Below are 11,614 nucleotides of genomic sequence, written 5' to 3'. Positions count from 1 at the left end.
CAAGCTGGTAAGTGCTTGAGTCTGGCTCTTTCGTTTCAAGGGCCTAAGAGACAAGAGTAATACATGACAGTTTAATGTTTTGGGGAAATAGACAAGCTTGACCAGAAAGGGAACAAGATAAAGGAGCTGTTAGGGAAAAAAAAAAAAATTTTTTTTTCTGATCAAACATATGTGACAATCACATGGTTCATTTGTAAGAAATGAAGACCTTGTCTAGACACGCACAAACCAGGCTTAAAACAAAGAAATGCAACTCCACTCGGTCAAACAAGCGATTACTTTGGAAATGATTCATCTCATTCCAGGGAACAATAAGCAGCTAATTGTAGAATCTTAGATTCAGTAGTTGGCGTGTTTTTAAGACCTCCTCAATCCTGTGGTTGGAGGATGTTGTCATTGCGTTCATCGGAATCGTTGTTTTAAAACTCAGTGATTTTGAACTGGAGAGTGTGTTCTTTGGCAAATGTTCGAATGCAAAAATAGAACCACAAAGGACAGTGCTTGTTGTCACTCCTAAACACCTGGATACTGTACTAAAGTTTCAGTGACTTCTTTATAAGATTGAATCTCATCCATTTCTTTCTTTTTTTTAAGCAGATAAGTTTATGCTTTCAAAGTCAGAGTCTTTTTGTCTCTGTTGCCTTTGTTGTGCAAGAATAAAAAGTTTTTAAACCCTTATTGAAGACCAAAATCTACTCTTTTTTCTTTTTGCACGTTTGGTGCTAAAGAAAAGCAGAAACAATCACTTCTGCCCTGTTACCTTTGCCCCAACTCTCTTTTTGTCTGGTTTGGTGATCAGGCTGTTCCAAAGCGAATGTAGAGCCCTAGTGTAAACACAGCACGTAAAGTCTGAGTGGAGGCCAACGCTGGCCTGACCAAGAGAGCTGTGGTCACTTACATGAGCTCCACAAGGCTGTCTCTTCATGGAGTTTAGTCCATGAACATGGACTGATCTGAAATTATAAAACTATAAAAGAATGACCCAAGTCAGCATGGCATTGCCTGCCCGAATTTTTTGGAGCAAACTTTCCTGTTAAACTGCTAATGAAAGAAAGAAAAAAAAATACATGTTTCTATTATTTTGAAACCATGGAAAACATTAAAAGATTTAGAAAATTTTTCTGCAAAACTTTTTCAGTTAAAAAAGGAAATCCCGGCCACAGTTTGAAATCTCCCACATGTACTTTTTAGCTGAATAGCATAACAAATGCATTTGTTGTAACGTTCTCAGTCACAAAAAGCCAAAATGATTTTTACTCCAAATCAGGGAAGAAGAGAACCTGGGTGGCTCAGTCGCTTAAAGCGTCTGCCTTCAGCTCAGGTCATGTGGAGTCCCAGGATCGAGCCCCACATCGGGCTACCTCAGCAGAGAGCCTACTTCTCCCCTGCCTCTCATCCTGCTCATGCTCGTGCTTTCTCTCTCTTTCACTCTCTCTCTCTCTCAAATAAATAAATAAAATCTTTTAAAAAATTAAAAAGACATGTGTCAGGGAAGAAGTTAGCCTGACAGCCACCAAGCGATAAAGTTACAAATTTACTGTTTGACTTTACCTTAAAATGTTTTCATGTTCTCTAGAAAAGGAGGTACAAACCATGAAACTTTTTCAAGCACTGGATACCTCTTCTGTTTTCAGCAACTTGTGAAAAGCAGGCCAAAACTTAAAAAACGGAAATGCCCATCAACGTTAACAGTGCACACAGGAAGTTACATTTTCTGTGCTTAAAGTCGTCACAGAGTCAAGCATCCTTCTTATCCCGGAAAGGGCTGAAGCTGTATCTGGAAGTATGTTGTACGTCCCCCAGGGCTAACGCTTTATCAGTTTCGCAACCATCTGAAAATTCAAAAGAGCAAGTTCTCACCCTTTTATGTGGTCTTTCATTACATGGTTTGCTCATTTTTATTTTATTTTATTTTTTTAAGAGAGGCCAGTGGCTTTCTCATGTTGTAAGCAAATGGATCAATAGGATTCAGCAAGAAAGAGAGCCAAAAGCCAAATTTGCAAAGGTTTACCGCTGGGATGCCAGAAAAATGTTTTTCGCTGAATTCCTTGCGAGCCATTTCCCTGGCCTGATCAGGCACCTGAGGGGAAAAAATTGGCATTTTGCACAATTGCAAAGATCAAGTACGGTGCTTATGAAGTCCCCATTCCAGCCAGTGGGGGTGGTGTCCACAAAGAAGTCCGCAGTAGCAAGCGCCCTGGACAAAACCCATTATCCTTATCATAGTCTGTCTTTCTCCGTACTTTGCTCTGCGCTGGTAGCTAGCAGCCGCTTTAGAGAAACCAAATCCGCTCCCTCTACCAGGGCCATTATGTCAAAGTCAGGTCTATCAGCAATAGACTGGAAGAGGTCCAGTCGTTGCTACGAAAGGTGGTGTCAGAGCCTGCAAAGGGTTTTATAGTTAAATCCAAAGAGATTTTCACTGAGGTCTGTGTTGTTGTTTTTACTTATGGGAATTTTATGTTATTTTTATATTTTTCTAAAGATTTTATTTATTTATTTCACACACAGAGAGAGAGAGAACATAAGCCAGGGAGAGAGGCAGAGGGAGAAGACTCCCCGTTGAGCAGTCTGGACCTCGACCCCAGGACCTTGGGATCATGACCCAAGCCAGAAGCAGACCCTTAACCGACTGACCCAGGCATCCCTGCTTATGGGAATTTTAATGCCTCAATTCGTTCCGACTCTTGACCCTTCTACCATTTTTTAAAATGACAATCCAAAAAATTACATCGTGTTTTTAAGATACTCAAGAGATTTTTTTGAATCTTCCAAGGCTGTCCTACATGATCATGAAGACACTGGAAGTTTTTTGGTTTTATTTTTGTTTGGGGCTTTTACAAAAAGATTTATTTTTATTTATTTATTTAAGGGGAGCAAGAGCAAGAAAGTGTGAGAGAGAGAAAGAGTACCTGCGAGGGGAGTGGCAGAGAGAGAGGGAGAAGCAGGCTCCCCTCTGAGCAGGAAGCCCCATACAGGACTCAATCTCAGGACCCTGGGATTATGAACTGAGCCAAAGGCAGACGCTTAACCGACAGAGCCACCCAGGAGCCCTGCTTTTATTGGTAAGATATTTCATAGACCAAGAATTCTTCTTTGCTTTTCTAGAACTCTTGGTAGATACATGTTTCGAGTTCAGCCATTTCTTTTTAACCTCAGGATGATGTATCAGGTGACACTTTCAACATCTGGCCCAAAGGGGAAGACACTTGCTCAGCCATTGCACTGAGTTCAGCAGTACAAAAAACTACTTGATCATTGATATATTTTTTTTTCCTTTTGAACCACTGGTGCAAGAGGGGTTTTATTTAGGAACTAGACATCATTTTTGTCAAAGTCACTATCTCGGAGCATTTGCGTAGAAGGACCTGTCAGTTCAAAATGCAGAGGGCTCTTTGCTTATATGACGTTTCCCAAATTCACATCGAGCTCTTTCTGCCATTTCATTTTATTTTGACAGGTCAGGCTGGTCCTACCGAAGGACTGTATGTATACTGGCTCATAAAGCCAATGAGACTTTTGTGAGGGTAGAGCAGGGGTTGGTGAACTATGGTTAGCGCCCTGTTGTTGTACAGCCTGGGAGCTAAGAAGAGTTTCACGTTTTTAAATAATTGGAAAGAAACACAAGAAGAATAACTTTTCATGACCTGTGAAAGTTATATGAAATTTAAATTCGTTATCCATAAGTGAAGGTTTACTGGAACATGGCCATGTTCATTCATTTATAAGTCGCCTGTGACTACTTTCGAAACAAAAGTACAGAGCTGACTCGTTGCTCACAAAGCCTAAAATATTTACTACCTGGCCCTTTACAGGAAAAGTTGGCTAATCCCTGATGAAAAGAATAAATACAGTTGTTGAATGGCTCTTTTAGACATCAGAGGTTTTCAGGGTTTTGGCTGACGGGTTTTGAAACGTGCAGTTTGGAATGGCTTAGCTTTCGATATGAGTAAGAGTGAAAAGCTTTAGTACATTGAACTGTTACACAGATGATAGAATGAATAAACTCTGAAAAGGCCTTTAGAATCATCTGTTGTCAAAAATATGCCATCTTTTTTTTTTTAAGATTTTATTTATTTATTTGGCAGACAGAGATCACAAGTAGGCAGAGAGGCAGGCAGAGAGAGAGGAGAAAGCAGGCTCCCTGCTGAGAAGAGAGCCCGATGCGGGACTCGATCCCAGGACCCTGAGATCGTGACCTGAGCGGAAGGCAGAGGCTTTAACCCACTGAGCCACCCAGGCACCCCATCTGTTTTTTGTTTGTTTGTTTGTTTGTTTGTTTTGTCTCCTGGAACCAAATTCGCTGGACACACCACGGTCTTTCCCTACGGCCCCGGGACTGTCAGGATGTGAGCTGGGTGGAGTTGTAGGGTGGAGTTGGACATGCAAGTGTCCTATCCATCAGGGGCGTCACTTCCTGGTGACCATGGGCTGCATGTCTCCTGATTCTGAAATTTGCTTCCTTGAAAAACATCCTGAAGCCAACTTGATTTTTGGCCCTTTGTCTCTTTTGCATGGACGGAGTGAAGTATGGGCAGCTCGGTGATCTCCCAGATAACGTGATAGAAAGCTGCCTTCCAGCCGGCTGAATTAGCAAGTTTAAGTCCAAGGTAGGCTCCTTCCCCACCTGGCTTTGCCCACCAGTACCCACCTCAAAAAATACCTTCTTCACTGTTATTCTTAGCATAGTTTGACTTGTCTGCATCACACAAGATAATGTTTATTTTTTTTTAAAGATCTTATTTATTTTGAGAAAGAGAGAGAGAGAGAGAGCAATGAGTAGGGGGGAGGGATAGAAGGAGAAACAGACTCTCCACCGAGCAGGGACCCTGACGTCAGACTTGATCCCAGGACCCTGGGATCATGACCTGAGCTGAAGGCAGATGCTTAACCGACTGAGCCAACAAGGCACCCCCAGAAGGTGATGTTCCTCTAATCTGGATATCCCCCAGGGCTCAGCAACCTGTGGACATATATGAGGGCACTTTTACAACATTAACCCAAATTTCCTATTCTTGTTTCTGCTCACAAATCCCTCTGCCCCTCTCCCTGCATTACCCACAACCACCTGCCATGAGTTTGGGGGTTCCCATGGATGCCCCCATGCGTTCCAGGACCAAATTGTCAGTGCCGACACGCAGGGCCATCTGCCTCACTCTGTTTCTCGTGTGTGGGAGCTCAGGACCGCCCCTGTGAAGGGTAACCACTGTGGGCACTTCCCTCCCACCACACGCCTCCTAACCTTGGGCTCCCCAAACGGCTAATTCTCCGTGTATCAGAGCAGGGCAGCAGTCCTCACAGAAAGGGGAGAAATATCTTCCCCAAAGGCATGGTTCTCTGCTGCCAGTCATCCCAGACTTCTGCTTGTGTTTAGAACTCTCCAAATTCCCACAGAAACAGCTTATTCAGTTGTCACTGCTTTGAAGATTGGTGTGTTTTACAGATTGATAAAGGCAGTGCACAATCATGAGCCCAGTGGCACCTGCTGGGGAGTTCCGGGACCCACAACCAGGTCGAACTCCAAAGCTTTGCAAGTCCTATTGCTTTTCCAGCCTGGGGTTCACAGCCAAGTTCAGATTTTCTTCCACCTTTCTAACCTGTTAGACCGTCTCTTACTTATCTCCGACCCTAAATATTTTGAAAAAGTAAGGCAGCCAACATCTCGTTTCTAATCTCTTGCAGAAGTACATATGTAGTATGAACCTATAATGCTTTAATTGCCTAATTATTTCAAATCTCCAAGGAAAATGTTATTGCTCTGCTTAGTTGAATTCTTCCAAAGTTTTATAAAATGTGGGAAGCTCTGCAATTTTGATCAACACAGCAGAGCTATGATGTGAATTCTTAGAAAGATAATACTGAAAAAGAGAGAAAATGGTAGAACAATTCTTATCGCAATAGGAATGCATGAAGTTGTGCATTACATGTTAGCAAGCTTAATCAAGTGCGTATTAATGATATTATACACCATGATTAAGTAGGTTTTATTCTAAGAATTCAGGAATGTTCCAGAGGAAAAATTTGGAACCTCTTTATGTGTGTGTGAATGTGCACGAACAGCATGGCGAAATTCACACTAAAATAATATGGGGGTCACACTAGGGGACAAGATTACAAATTATGTTTACTTCTTCCTTTTCCTTCTCTTTAAAGTCATTGGGGATATAACAAAGAGACGATCTTATTTATAATAGCAAATAATAGAATAGAATAGAATAGAATAGAATAGAATAGAATAGAATAGATACAATATAATACAATACAATACAATACCTAGGTGATATTTAACAAGAAATCTGCACTGCTGATGTGAAGAAACTTTACTGGGGTTGCTAAAAGAGGGCTTTAGTAATTGAAAATATCCTACAACAAAAATAAATGCCAGGTCTCTACAAAATATCTATAAATTTAATACAACTTCAATAGAAATTTCAAGAAAATATTTGAAACCTATGAAAACAATTTTTAAACTTATTTGATAGAACAAATATATCACCAAAAATAGTAAAAAATAAATAAATAAATAACAAGGGAAGACTCACTGTCCCACATACTAAAACATGTTTTAAAATCATAGTAACTAACACTACATGCTAATGGCCAAAACTAGGTAGAAAGATTTATAGAACAGAAGACCAGAAACAGATTCACATATAAACAGATTATGATGGTATCATTCAAATCAATGTGAAAATTATCAACAGAGATAGAACAACTTGCTAATAAATTTCAATGGCATTAAAGTTTAAATGTAAAAGATGAAACCACAGATGAACACTGCCTGCCATTTCTTTTCCACACTCAAATTTTCCATGCCAGGGCACCTGGGTGGCTCAGTGGGTTAAGCCTCTGCCTTCAGCTCAGGTCATGGTCTCAGGGTCCTGGGATTGAGGCCCACATCGGGCTCTCTGCTCGGCGGGGAGCCTGCTTCCCCCTCTCTCTCTGCCTGCCTCTCTGCCTACTTGTGATCTCTCTCTCTTTGTCAAATAAATCAATAAAATCTTTTTTTAAAATTTCCATGCCAAATCTGGAAGGTAATACAACATCCAACATATCTATTTACATTGAAAGTAAATTCCATGGGGTGCCTGGGTGGCTTAGTCGGTTAAGCATCGCCTTCAGCTCAGGTCATAATCCCAGGGTCCTAGGATGGAGCCCCTCACTGGGCTCCCTGCTCAGTGAGGGGAGTCTGCTTCTCCTTCTCCCTCTGCCCCTCCTCCCTAATTGTGTTCTCTCTCTCTCAAAAAAAGTAAATAAATCTTTTTTAAAAAGAAAGTAAATTCCAAAAACATAACAAAATAAATACTGTGTCATCATCCTTCTCTTGGGAAAAGGATAGTGACTTTTGGAGGAAGAAAAGCATTTTTACTTTTGTGAACCGTCATTACAGACAGAATTTTAGTACTCTAACAAAACATTATGATTTTTAAAAGATATAAAATTTTTAATTGAAGTATAATTAACACACAGTGTTATGTTAGTTTCAGGCATACAGTATAATGATTCAACAATACTGTACATTATTCAGAGCTCATCACTGTAAGCATATTCTTCTAATTTCAGATTTCTGAATTTTCTGGGTTAAGCACAGCAAAAGCTGTTTATTAATATCTAAATATATTCTCTTAAGCATCATTGCTTTTTTTTTTTCCAAAAAAAAAAAATCCTACCTATTTTTATGGATCTTCACAGTTTTTTAATTACAGGAGGGGAAAAACCCCATATCCATTGATAGCTAGCTGCCTTAGCTTGATTTCCAACCTAAAACAGGGCTTGGGAACAGGATTCTTGTGAAATGATTGTGAAACAGGTCTCCGAAGCAGGGAGAGAAAGGTGTGGGATGTGGGATGTGGTCGTGGTTCCCTGGCTGCTGTCTGGCCCCTTAGGGCAGCTCTCCAGCACAAACCACACACAGATGGGGTCCCTCCCAGAAAAAAGGTGGCTGGTCTTTTGTGTGTCCTGCCACTCAGAGCCACAGGCTGCTGCCATTGGAAGGGGGAGGAAAGAAACCTTAATTCCTCATGTGATATGCCCCCCGTCCAGACCCCCCCACACACACACTTTTCAACTAGAGCCCTAAGAAGAAAGGGGCAGCTGGGGCCCATTGGCAGCCCACACTCAGGGCAGCCCAGAGAAGAAATGAGGTAGTTCCAGTGTTGCCTCTTGAATTCCATTTGAATTTCAGATGAACAAAGGATAATTCTTTAATATCAGCATGCCCCCCGCAATATTTACACTAAAATATTTGCATTTATATTAATAGATGATATTTTTATTTCACATTTTACAGTTATTACAGTTTATGTTCTATTTATGTATTTTAACTCAAACGTAGCCTCTGCACATCTGAAATCCCACCTTAATTGGGCACCCTGCATTTTTAGCTGCTTCGTTTGGCAACCCAGGATGGGTCCCTAACACCATCCACTTTAATAGTTCCCAGGTGCCAGGCTCTTGTATGGAAATTACTTCATTTAGACCTCAGAACAACCCTATAAGAGTAGTAGTACCTTCCTTTTACTACAAATGAGTGGAAGGTCACACAGAGGTGACTGAAAGAAGCAGGACATGGGCTCAGTGTGAGCCCTGGGCCAGGGCACATACAGCTTCTGTAATCCACGCCGAGTGGGACCCCTTAAATCTCTCCTCCATCACACTAGCTCCTCACCCAGAGGCTCCCCAAGGGGAAAAACCCCAAATAGAAAATTACCTATGCGAATCCTAAAAGCACTGGGAAAAATCCCCACTCACCCTTTCCCTCCCGCCAGGCATCTCACACAGTCAAATGCTCTCTGCTCTCGCAGGAAGAGCTCTTTTCCTACTTAAGGCAACATGGCTTAGAACCAAGAGAGATAAGCAAACCAAAAATCCTAGGCTTGAATTGGAAACCTCCTAAACCCCTGACCCAGCAGGTCCACTTCCCCTTAAAGAAAAAAGAGCCTTCCCTAATGGTAAGCCCCAGCCTCACGGACAAGCTTTGTACTAACAGATGAACAAGGACATACCTAAATGAAAGGCTTATAAGAGGAAAGGAGCTAAAAAATCAGAAGAAAATCCCAACCCTTGGATTAGGATTCATAGTTAGCCTGATTGGGTCTTAAAAGAGTCTTTAGAATTTGTAATAGACTTACTTAGGCTTATACACTTAAGTGTCATAATATATGCCGCTTCTGTCCTTCCAAATGTTGTTAGGGAGGCACGTATCTGAGTTTATGTGTATATATGCAGAGAAAGATGCATGTATACAGACAGACAAGAACAGAAAGCGTGTGCAAAGAGACGAATCAATTGAAGTAGAAGTTATCTATGGAGCCATTTAGCCAATTAACAAATTGTCCAAGTAGCCAACAATAAAGAAATGAATGGCATAGAAAAGTCCTAGTCAAGTGGCACTCCTTCCTCGGTGAAGGAAAAACTTAGCTAATCATAATATATTTGCCACTAATATTTTAGATTTTTGTTGGCGTTGAAAGGAAGACCCAGAAGAGCAGAAACTCCCATCTGTTTTGTTCCCTGATGAATCCCGAGTGCCTGAGCGGGACCTGATGTGCAGGAAGCATCCATAAACATTTGTTGAGTGAGTTAAATGTCAGCATACAAATAACCAGAGAACATATGAACATGTTGGTTCAGAGCTGTAGGCGATGGAGAGCAAAAAGCAATAGCTTGAACTTGGACAACTGCACAGTGGGGGCTATATTTCCAAAGCTGTTCTAATGACATTTGCCTTCCTTCCGCCATGTTTCTGTGCTAATAATCCTGTGCCAAGGGGCACCTGGGGGCTTAGCCAGTTGAGCATCCGACTCTTGATTTCGGCTCAGATCACAACCTCGGGGTTGTGACATCGAGCCCCGAACCAGTCCCCACTCTCCGCTTGGAGTCCGCTTGTCCCTCTCCCTATTCCCACTTGCGCGCGCGCTCTCAAATAAATATACAATGCTTCTCTTCACAGGGAACCAGCCTCCAGCTCCAGGTTAGTCCTCATGCATCGTGATATTAAATCAGACTTGGCCGTGAAAAGGAAGTGTTCTAACTGCATTCTGTCTGGTCTTCGGTTAATTTCTAACTCTCTCTAATTTGGGGACCTGCCTTTAATGGTTTCAAGTCGTCCTCCTGGTTTTTATCTGTACTGCTTTCTCAGTTAGGGTAATAGGGATATTGCTCCTCCAAGTGTCCAAAATCTATTAGGACAATCCTATAGGGGAATGGGGGAGGGGAGCATTTGGGTAACCTGCATACTTTTGAGTCCTCTTTCTCAAAACTGGGGGAACTGTCATTGCCTGAAACCAGCTTCAGGCACGCTAACACTTGGGTCTTTGGACTTGTGTTTAATATTTCCTCATTCACCCATTCATTCCAACTATCACCGACTACTACAGGGCGCCCTGCTTGCCTCTAGGCATCCAGAGATAAGAAGCCTAGACTTTTTTCTTCAATGGCACCGCAGGCCCTTTACAGCAGAATCAGGCTGATTCTTATCTATAACCTTCACAGTACCTGGGAGGTAACCGAGTAAAATTTCGATCGCGGTGTCTCCTCTGCTCGCCAGGGAACAAAATCAGGCGTCTCGACATGGCCAAGTGCCTCCCCGAAGCCGGTCCAAGCCGCCTGCACCTGGGCCGTTTGTCAACTTGCCCAGGGCCCCTCCACCCCGGAACCATCCACCGCCCGCCTCCAGGTGCCAGCGACTCCTTCTGCGGTGTGGGCTGCAGGCCGGGCTCAGGGCTCATTTTCCTTATCTCTAACCCTCCCGCCCTCGTTGTTTGGCTCTCCTACGCGCGCAGCCTGTATCTCAAGCCTGTTCCCAGGATTGTTTTTCTCTTTAGGCTTCCAAAACCTGCCTGAGCCCTGACTGCAGTTGATTTGAAATCAAGCTGTCTTTTCTGTGTGCCATCTCTTCGACACTCTGGAAAAGGTTTTATTTGGCTGTTCAGAGCACAGCTAGCCACCCACCTAGAGCTGATGGGCTGTTTTGATGGGGGGGGGGGGAGTTTCGTTTATGGCCTTCCCCTACCACTTCTGAATTCAAGCACCAGCTTTATATTTAAAATGTAGTTTTGGGGCCCCTGGGTGGCTCGGTCAGTTAAGGGTCTGCCTCCGGCTTAGGTCATGATCCCAGGGTCCCAGGATCAAGTCCCGAGTTGGGCTTCCTGCTCGGTGGGGAGCTTTCTTCTCCCTCTCCTGTTCTCCCTGCTTGTGTTCCCTCTCTGTCAAATAAATAAATAAATAAAATATTTTAAAATAAAATATATTTCAGTTGAACAAACCTTACCCAAGAGCCTACAAAGGATGCCCACTGCACTGAGGAACTGGTTGCAAGAGGGTTCCAAGGAAGAAGACATGGCAGAATTGGCTGTCTAGTGGGGTAGACAGGCAGGCAAATAATGGTTGTATGATATAAAAAATACTCCAGCATGCAAGAATATGGAAGTACTGCTGAGATGGAACAGTAGAGAAAGACAAACACACACACACACACACACGCGCGCGCGCGCGCGCGCGTCTCTGCAGAGAGAATGCCAGTCAGCTTCCAGAAGGAGACTCCTGCAAGCAGCCAGAGAGCTGGGGGTGGAGGTGGAAAGAACCACGAAGGACTGGGCTCAATGGGTCCCAC

The 11,614-nt window shown here is 42.9% G+C and overlaps 1 long non-coding RNA gene across 1 annotated transcript; it reads left to right on the top strand.

The window, feature by feature from the left end:
* The first annotated feature begins 4,538 nt into the window (after positions 1 to 4,538).
* LOC132013123 (uncharacterized) lies at positions 4,539 to 11,178 on the top strand. Its single transcript, XR_009402884.1, has 3 exons — positions 4,539 to 4,610; positions 9,454 to 9,577; positions 10,550 to 11,178. It is a non-coding gene; the product is annotated as an uncharacterized LOC132013123 (long non-coding RNA).
* Positions 11,179 to 11,614: the final 436 nt, after the last annotated feature.

Source organism: Mustela nigripes, chromosome 3, assembly GCF_022355385.1.
Source record: "Mustela nigripes isolate SB6536 chromosome 3, MUSNIG.SB6536, whole genome shotgun sequence".
Lineage (NCBI taxonomy): Eukaryota > Metazoa > Chordata > Mammalia > Carnivora > Mustelidae > Mustela > Mustela nigripes.
Note: the sequence above shows the minus strand (reverse complement) of the source record. Positions and strands in the feature narration are given on the sequence as shown.